Genomic DNA, 9,711 nt, shown 5'->3' with positions numbered 1-9,711 from the left:
GAGAGAAAGACGACACAAGGATCATAGTCGATATACCAGCGACAGCGACTTTGCCATGGAAGATTCCGACGAGGGCACCCCAATGCGAAGTGTCCCTTTAGGAAGACAAACCTGGGCCAGAACCGGAGGCAAGGTACCCGATACACCAGACGCGGGGGCCAATCAGGCCGGATCCAAAACACCTCCCATAACCACCAGAAAAAGAACTTAATCTTCAACCTCTCGACACACACCCTGACACCAGACGAGGAGACAGTTCTGAATAAAGGGTTGTCTTTCGTTCCAGTTAACCGTCACAACCTATTTGAATGGAACGTTGATCTACACAGAATGGGTCGCTCTTTAAGGGTTAAGGAATTTTGTCAGCATTCCACGAACAGACAACAAGACGCTCATGAAGGTTTTTTGAGGAAACATGCTCATTCTTCCTTTGATCCCCCTCAACCAACGCGTCTATCAAAATGTTTATTAACTTAGTGGATGCATCGGTCCAGAAATTTGATGCCAATACACCTCGCAAGTGGTCGAATATGTCCAAAGCAGAGACACAGGCTCTTAAAAATCTGTCACAAAATACATCTATCACTATACGCCCCGCTGACAAGGGCGGGGCGATAGTAATACAGGATACCTGTAAATACATAGACAACCTGGATACTCTACTCTCGGACCCAGTGACATACAGAAAGCTACCTGCAGATCCTACAACAATATTTAAAAAGGGAACTGGACGGAGTACTAACTGTAGTGCTCCAAGAGGGACACATAAGCAAAAAAGTATTTAAAACTAAAGAATACCCTATCAGCCCAGTGATCTACACGATCCCTAAAGTACACAAGGATCCTACAAACCCCCAGGGCAGACCTATCATCTCTGCCCGGGGCTCTCTGTTTCAACCTATTTCCCAGTTTCTGGACCAACTAATACAACCATACATTGTAAAACAACCAACTTTCCTTAAGGATACGACCCAATTGCTGACAAAACTAGGAGAATTACAAGATTTACCTGAACACACTCTGCTGTGCACTCTTGATGTCAAGAATTTATACACCGTAATACCACATGCACAAGCACTTTCTGCCATGAGATCGTTCCTTCATAGGGTGAACTTTACGGCTCTAAACTTGGACCTGTACCTTGAACTTTTAGAACTTACCTTAAAAAACAATTTTTTCATCCATAATAGTGCCTTCTACCTACAACTCACGGGCTGCTCTATGGGGTCAAACGTCTCGCCTTCCCTAGCCAACGTATATATGTTCCAGCAAGAACAAGATTTCTTTTTCAGTGACGACACAATGGGGGGAATTTACTAAAGGAAATTTGTAAAAAATAGATGTATTTGTATCCAGAAATACACTTATTTTTGACATTTACTATCCTGAAAATACGGCAATTCGTATTTGTATTGATAGCACATCAATACGACTACGAATTGCCATATTTTCGGGATAGTAAATGTCAAAAATAAGTGCATTTCTGGATACAAATACACCTATTTTTTTTACAAATTTCCTTTAGTAAATTTCCCCCAATAAGTCAACACATCAAGTTGTACACACGGTACATAGATGACCTCCTGATCTTGTGGTCAGGAGGGGAGAGGCTACTGATTAAGACGATTGAAGACATCAACACGTATAAGACAATCCTATAAAATTCACCTATAAAATCGACAGCCACAGCGTCAACTATCTAGATGTCAATATCGAATGGAAGCACAATCAGCTGAACACATCAGTATACCACAAGGAAACTGACAGAAATACCTTACTGACCTATAGCAGCAATCACCCACCGTCTTTGAAACGCAGCCTTCCAAAATCTCAGATGATGAGAGTAGCGAGAATAAACAGTGATGAAAGCAAATTAGGAGATGAATTGAATCACATGGCAGCAAAATTCACAGCCAGAGGGTACAACCAAGCAGAGCTCAAAAGACACAAAAGCCAAGTACAACGAACGCCACGAACAGAACTTTTAAAACCAAAAACAAAGACTCCCTTCAACAAAATTCCGTTTGTGACAACGTACACACCAGCCACCAGAGTCTTACCCAGGGCGTTAAACACTGTGTGGCCAGTGGTCACTTGTGACACCCAATTGCCATGTTTCAAAAATAAAAGGATTATGCCAAGCTATAAACGTGGCAGGAGCATAAAGGATATGCTGGTAAAAACCAACATCATTAGCCAACCAGCTACTCCCATGTTTGTAGAACAATAGAAGGGGAGAAGGGGGAAATGGGTATGTCAATCGCACAGGAGGTAAGTTTTCGTCATAAGTATCGGCCCCTCATGTATGTATTGGGAGTACAACTCAATAAAGTTTGGAGGGTGTGCTACCACTGGACAGCTGATTAGAGCAGAAGTTCATGGGGACAGAAACGGGATGTCACTGTGTGGTGCACCCAAAGAGTACGTATTAAAATGTAACCTTTATTTAATTAGATAGATAAAATGTAGCGAAAATATAACAGACACAAGACATTAAACATATAACATGTAGTAAAAATGGATATCTTTATCCATGCGACGTGGGACCCCTGTTCCCTTACTAGTAATGTATTCACTTTCAATTAGTGTTCTGAGAAACTGTCTTTTAAATAAGCTTTATTAGGTACGGTATATTAGGGAATAAGTCTCCGTATAGTTAACTGTGTATGTGACACAGAGTACAGATAGTAGCGGCTAGAGCGCAATCATATATGCGGCATAGGAGCACAATGCTCGATCACGATTGTGCCTTGCGGCCGGTTAATGCCTCAGAAGTCAGGGGGTCGCAGTGCTACGCGTCACGCACTGCGCTTCCCTCGCTGACTCTGGTGTTAGCGGAGCTATTAAGACACACGGACCTTAAAAAAATAAATAAAACATTATATAATTAAGCTAGACAGATCAGAAATGCATTCAATGGGTAAAGGGAGTGGGGGGTAGCCACGAAGGTACGGTCGGCGTACGCTTCGCCACTAGCTTCGTCAGGACCAACCTGAGTGGTGCCAGGTAACCGTTTAAATACCTGTTGGCTCATGCATATGCTGATACATGGCTCATCACCTGCGATGTGGAGAGCCTTATACCAGTATAATTCATCAATACGGTATACAGGCCTCCGAGTATTTTTTGAGAATGGACAAAGATACACCATTACAGAATTTCATCCTTGAATTATTAAAATTCGTCTTGTCCAAAAACTATTTTGTATGCAATGACCAGTTCTACCTCCAGGTGCAGGGGACCGCGATGGGGAGCACATGTGCCCCCACGTATGCGAACCTGTACCTGGGGTGGTGGGAACGGGAGATTGTATTTACTGAACAGAATGAGGTCTATACCAGGCATATATTGGTCTGGTTGAGATACATTGACGACCTACTACTAATGTGGGAAGGCGACATTAAGACCTTTCAGAAATTTCTTACTCTCCTTAATGACAACGACTTGAATTTGAAACTCACCTACCACGCAAGCAAGAAAGAAGTTGAGTACCTGGATCTCAAAATGAACATAGAACCTGACGGCTCAATAAGCACGGATATCCACCGCAAGAAAACCTCCACCAACTCCCTAGTGCATCATAGCAGCTCACATTTTCCACCTGTGATTAAAGGTTTACCCAAGGGAGAATATCTGAGAACCAGACGGAGCTGCTCAAATGATGAGACGTACAATACAAGAGCAGACGAGCTGGATACAAGACTACATAAGCGTGGCTATAGTAAGAAACTGACTCGTGAGGCAAGAAAAGAGGTGGGCAAATACAGGAGAGAGCAACTCCTAGTCCCCAAACACAAAAAATGTGACCAGGACAACAAAATTCGATTTGTTGGCACATTCTGTAAGGAGTGGCGAGAAGTGCAATGTATACTCAACCGTCCCATTGATATCCTCAAAACTGATAATGATTTGAATGAGGCCCTTGGTAACAGAGTGGACATCAGTTGGAGGCGAAGCAAGAATCTCAAAGACATGCTGGTGCACAGTCACCTGGAAAAGGAATCCACACCAAAGATCAAAAAGAAAGGCTCATTCAAGTGCGGCACATGCAAAACATGCACTTACATGACATCATGCAGTTCATACACTGATAAGTTTGGCAGAACCTGGAAAATTCAGGATTATATCACGTGTGACACCGCAGGGGTCATTTATAGTCTGGAATGCCCCTGCGGCAAGCATTACATTGGTAAGACACGCAGGCCTTTCAAGAAGAGATTAGCAGAACATCTGCTTAGCATCAGGAATGCCTCTAAAGACCTTGCAAAGTTCAAAACCCTGACACCCGTAGCTAAGCATTTTCACAGGTGCCACAGGGGCACCCCAAATGGCCTCAAGGCATTTGGGATGGTGAAGGTTACCATGAACATCAGAATAGGCGATTGGGACAAAGAATTACTTAAAGAAGAAACGCGACTAATATTCCTCATGGGCTCCATGTCTCCCACAGGACTCAATGAGGAGAACAATTACACTGTTTTCCTCTAAACTTGCTCATAAAAAATCCATTAATACCATTATTACCTGTCACGGTTGTACCACACGCATTAGTCACTCATGTTATCACATTTTCAATGTCACACTTTTAAAGCCAAGTACACTGACACTACCCCCTCTTTCAGCATCAAGAACTACTTGATATGAGGTCATATAACGTTATTTGTAATCTTAGTGGTCCTAATTCTTTAAGGACCAATCTAGGTCCATCACAACTTTATTCACATCCAGCATGTCCCCTCATGTGAATGGATGTGTGTCTAAATATATCACACATGCCATGTAGCATGGGGAGGGCACCGGGATATCCATTCCTCTATAACGCAGACTGTCACTCATCCTATCTCTTCCCCGTAGGGACCACTCATTCCTGACACCGTACCCACCTATATATAATTATTTTCATCTTTATTTTATATCAACCTCTTTTTTGCGCATATCATATTTGGAATCACGCTCTATTTTTTGTTATTTATGTATTCATAGCTAAATTGGACCCTGGCATACACATGAGGAGATTTTTCTCCCAATTCACCAAGATACTTTAAATGGCATCATAGCTGCAGGATATATTAATTAGATGTGGCAGCAACAACAGTATGAACCACGGACCTTGGGTCAGTCATCAGTGTCTGTCGACACACAATGTCATCATCTGACCATCCAATGTTACGCCATCATATAACTTACTATAGGGCTACATTCGCCTGTCTAATTGGAGACCCTTTAACCATCTACTATGGCATTAACAATTAGCCATACCAATGATTATGCGATTATACACTAACAGTGTTTTTTCTTGGAATAATTATGTCATTTCTTTTCTTTCTTGTGCATTAAATCTGTCCAATTATCGATCTACCAATTTCTGCCATGTGTAGACACACATTACATGCGATATAGTTAAACAAGTCGTTTTCCTTATTAACCAATTAAGATGTCAGCACCACGCCCGCATCAATTAGCATATGCATGAGCCAACAGGTATTTAAATGGTTACCTGGCACCACTCAGGTTGGTCCTGACGAAGCTAGTGGCGAAGCGTACGCCGACCATACCTTCGTGGCTACCCCCCATTCCCTTTACCCATTGAATGCATTTCTGATCTGTCTAGCTTAATTATATAATTTTTTTTTTTTTTTTTAAGGTCCGTGTGTCTTAATAGCTCTGCTAACACCAGAGTCAGCGAGGGAAGCGCAGTGCGTGACGCGTAGCACTGCGACCCCCTGACTTCTGAGGCATTAACTGGCCGCAAGGCACAATCGTGATTGAGCATTGTGCTCCTATGCCGCATATATGATTGCGCTCTAGCCGCTACTATCTGTACTCTGTGTCACATACACAGTTAACTATACGAAGACTTATTCCCTAATATACCGTACCTAATAAAGCTTATTTAAAAGACAGTTTCTCAGAACACTAATTGAAAGTGAATACATTACTAGTAAGGGAACGGGGGTCCCACGTCGCATGGATAAAGATATCCATTTTTACTACATGTTATATGTTTAATGTCTTGTGTCTGTTATATTTTCGCTACATTTTATCTATCTAATTAAATAAAGGTTAAATTTTAATACGTACTGTTTGGGTGCACCACACAGTGACATCCCGTTTCTGTCCCCATGAACTTCTACTCCCATGTTTAACATACAACATAAGAAACCGGGGTGTTACAAGTGTCCAAACTGCACCACATGCAGTCATGTAGTACCGGGCTCATCTTTTAAACATCCTCAAACGGGTCAGCAATACAAAATTAAACATGTGGTAAACTGCAAAGCATCTCACATTATATATGCAATAACGTGTCCATGCAACATGATATATGTTGGATAGACAATAGTCAATTTAAGAGTGAGAATGGCTCTACATCGATCCGCAATATCAGGCAGTTTAAAAGGATAAAACATCAACCAACCCGTTGCCCGGCACTTTAAATCCAGTGGCCACACATTAACAGATCTAAGATGTCAAATCATTGATCACATCCCTCCGCTGACTAGGGGAGGTAACAGACAACAACTTTTGTCCAAGCGTGAATCAGAGTGGATTCTAAAACTCAATTCTATGGCGCCAACAGGCTTAAACGAGATGATAGCATGGAATTCCTTTATCTAATATCAGACCTATAGAAGATAAATCCAATCCTTGTGGGACTGTCAGAATTGTGTCCAATCGGGAGGTCCCTATAAAGACCTAACTACTTAATTATGAATACAGATGTTCTTTTGCATGTTTCACTGGGAAACCCCCCCCCCCCTTGCTTATAAGCTAATATTGCAGTTATTATATATGATGCCTTTCTGCTTTTTATTATAATATGCACAGTTCACACCTTTTAGTAGCTAACGCACTGTTTTTATACACATTGTTGTTTGTTTTATCACATACACTATCCAACTGAATCAAGTTGGTCTTCTTTGTTTACACAGCTCAAATGACTCTCGGGGCGCACTAGGGATTTTCAGCGTCTGAGGTTGCCGGGCAACGGTCCGACGTCAGAGGAGGCCCGACCCCGGAACCCGGAAGTTGGACCCGGAGACGCCAGAGCAGTAACGTGAGCAGCACACACAGCTACTAAAGGTAAGCACATAGCAAGTTCTTGTTTTCCCTATCTCCCCACACCAGCACACCCAGCACTTTATGTCTCTCCTGAGGAAAAGGCGCTCAGCCTTGAAACGTCGTTAATATGAGACAATTGTATATTGCACCGTGATCATATAAAACTTTCTTCAAAAAATCTGTGAGTGCCGCTCTTTTCTCTGAGGCTCTGCCATAAGCCTGTGGGATACCAGTTTATATATATATATATATATAGATCAAGAAGAAGCTCTAGGACACTGGCGCATTGGATTACCCTGTTTATAAAGTGCAAGGGACTGTTTTCTGGAACCTCTAGGATTTGCAGGATATGACTAATAAATCTAAAGGGTGGCAAGCCAATTCTCTGGGCACCAGCTTGGTAAACCGGATAGATTTGGATAGAGAGTATGGGGAGAATCTAGGCGCCTTACAATAATATGATAATTCTTATGAGAAGAATTTTAAACATGTGTTCAAGTATGTATCATAAAAAAGTATTTATTATATCAAGGTAAAAGTATATAAAATAAGCTTATAAAGTACATATTAGAGCAATTTTCTACATAAGAAAGGATATAGAAAACACTTTTGAGTTGGTCAGGATGGGGGGGGGGAAATAGGCGGGGGAACAAGTGGGAGATGACCAGCAAAATATTAAATACAAAAAGACATTAAAAATGTACTGGAAAAAGGTATATATATTTTCTGAGAGCTGAATTTTGTACTTAGCTGCGTAAGAGAGAAGATGCAGTTTCTTGTGAAAAAAAAGCGGAAGTTCTTTTCCTAAGTTGTAAACTAGGAGGTAGAGCAGTAGTCTCTGGGCTAAATGGCAGGAAGGATTAGAGGGTGGACCCGACGCGTTTCGTCCACTCATGGACTTCTTCAAGGGGAGCAGAATATTGAGGTGTGATCAGTAGGGGTTTATATACTGTGTGTGATCACATGGGGGTGGGGTTTGGCACCGGAAGCAAAGTCTTTTATAAGTGACAGCAAGTATTGGTAGGTGTGGAGGCTCCTCCTCCGTTGGTGGTTTAGGGTGAATGTCTTTGGATTAAACGCAAATGTTGCCGTGACCTGCTTGTAGTATTTCGCTGTACCGGAAGTGCGTCATTGCACTATACATCCGTGGAACACGGAAGTGGCTGCCGCTGGAGCGCAGGTCTCGATGTCGATGGGCCGGAAGTGCGTCTTCATGTTAGCCGCCTGTGGAACGTGGAAGTTGCTCCCGTTGGAACGCAGGTCTTTATTTGGATCCCGGTCCTCTTCTATGCAGAAGCGGTGCTGTCATTGGGCTTTTGTGAGACGCAAGCATGGTCATCCTGATCCATAGATGCAGTGTTCTAAAAATAACTCTTTTACTTTAGTGCGAACTATGAGAAAACATAGAGTATAAAGGTTAGAGGAGGAGGACACTTTTCTATTGTTAGTTTGCCGGCGTATTTAACTTTCATTTTTTTGCTGTAGTTTTCAATCTCATATAAGTGAAGTTTTTGTGCATAAGTGCAAAGCTAGTGATCCCATGTGTATCTCTAATTCTATACAAGTGGTTTAGGGAAACAAACAGAAGGATTCTATACACATATATGCAGCTTAACTCCTGAGCAGTGATTGACCGAGTGCCGCACCCACGTCCATATACTACTTTCTCTGTGAGGGCACCGGACAAAGCAACCCACAGTCGTTTGGAGTGCCGGACCACAGAGATTGTGTATATATATATATATATATATATATATATATATATATATATATATATATATATATATACACACAGTATTGTGACTTTGAATAAAGTTATATACATTTATATACAATGTGTATTTGTATATGCTCATGCCAATTGATGTGTGTATTATTTGATTATAGATATAGTATACTAAAAGAGAAGTTGTATATGTGTATGGCACATTTGATTTTGTGCTAAGTCTTTTAGTTGGATCGGATATGTCCTTCATTTCTTTTACTTTTTTCTTTTTCTTTTTTTTGGAACGTTTGTGTCGGAGCTTCCTACGATGATGATATATCTTTATTTGAAACCAGTCTGTTCTTTATTTGTTTGTTGGAAAGAAGTCTTGATACCAGGTTTTGTCGTTATTTGTGATGATGTTTCTTGTTTTCTGTTTATTCAGTATTCACTTGAAGGCTGGGGTCCAGGACGTTCAGATGGTTGCCCTTGGAAAATTATTTTCGTGTATTCTGGAGCCATTGCCTACAACTGTCATCAGATATTCCTTAGTCCTGTTGGTGTCATTCCCTATACAGTATTATATGCGACACCCAATTTTCTCTGGTGGTCTCCCTCCCAAGTACTTATTGGGCCCACTGCTTTTTAACTTCCGGGTTCGGATGGAATCGGGTTTGTGCAGAGTGGGATGGTCGCATTTCCTTGTATTGCGGTCACTTGCATACAGGCTAGGACTTCTGTGATGTTGTTATTATAGAAATGGGGCTATTTTATAGCTTTCATTCAGACCGTGGGGTGACAGGGTGTTCAGTTCGTAAATCCAGAACATTTCACGTTGGGAAAGTCTCTTCGCTAGGTCGCCTCCCCGTGGTCCCAGGGTGACGTGTTTAATGGTGGTAAATCTTAGGTTCTCCACACATGAGTTATGGTTGTTTAGGAAGTGT

General features: G+C 41.7%; 1 pseudogene; it reads right to left on the bottom strand.

Moving 5' to 3' along the window:
• Positions 1-9,348: 9,348 nt before the first annotated feature.
• On the bottom strand, positions 9,349-9,467 carry LOC146029711 (5S ribosomal RNA; annotated as a pseudogene).
• Between the last annotated feature and the right edge of the window lie 244 nt (positions 9,468-9,711).

Source organism: Crinia signifera, chromosome 8 (genome assembly GCF_055691185.1).
Source record: "Crinia signifera chromosome 8, ASM5569118v1, whole genome shotgun sequence".
NCBI lineage: Eukaryota > Metazoa > Chordata > Amphibia > Anura > Myobatrachidae > Crinia > Crinia signifera.
The sequence above is the reverse complement of the archived record's forward strand: the minus strand, read 5'-3'. Positions and strand labels throughout refer to the sequence as shown.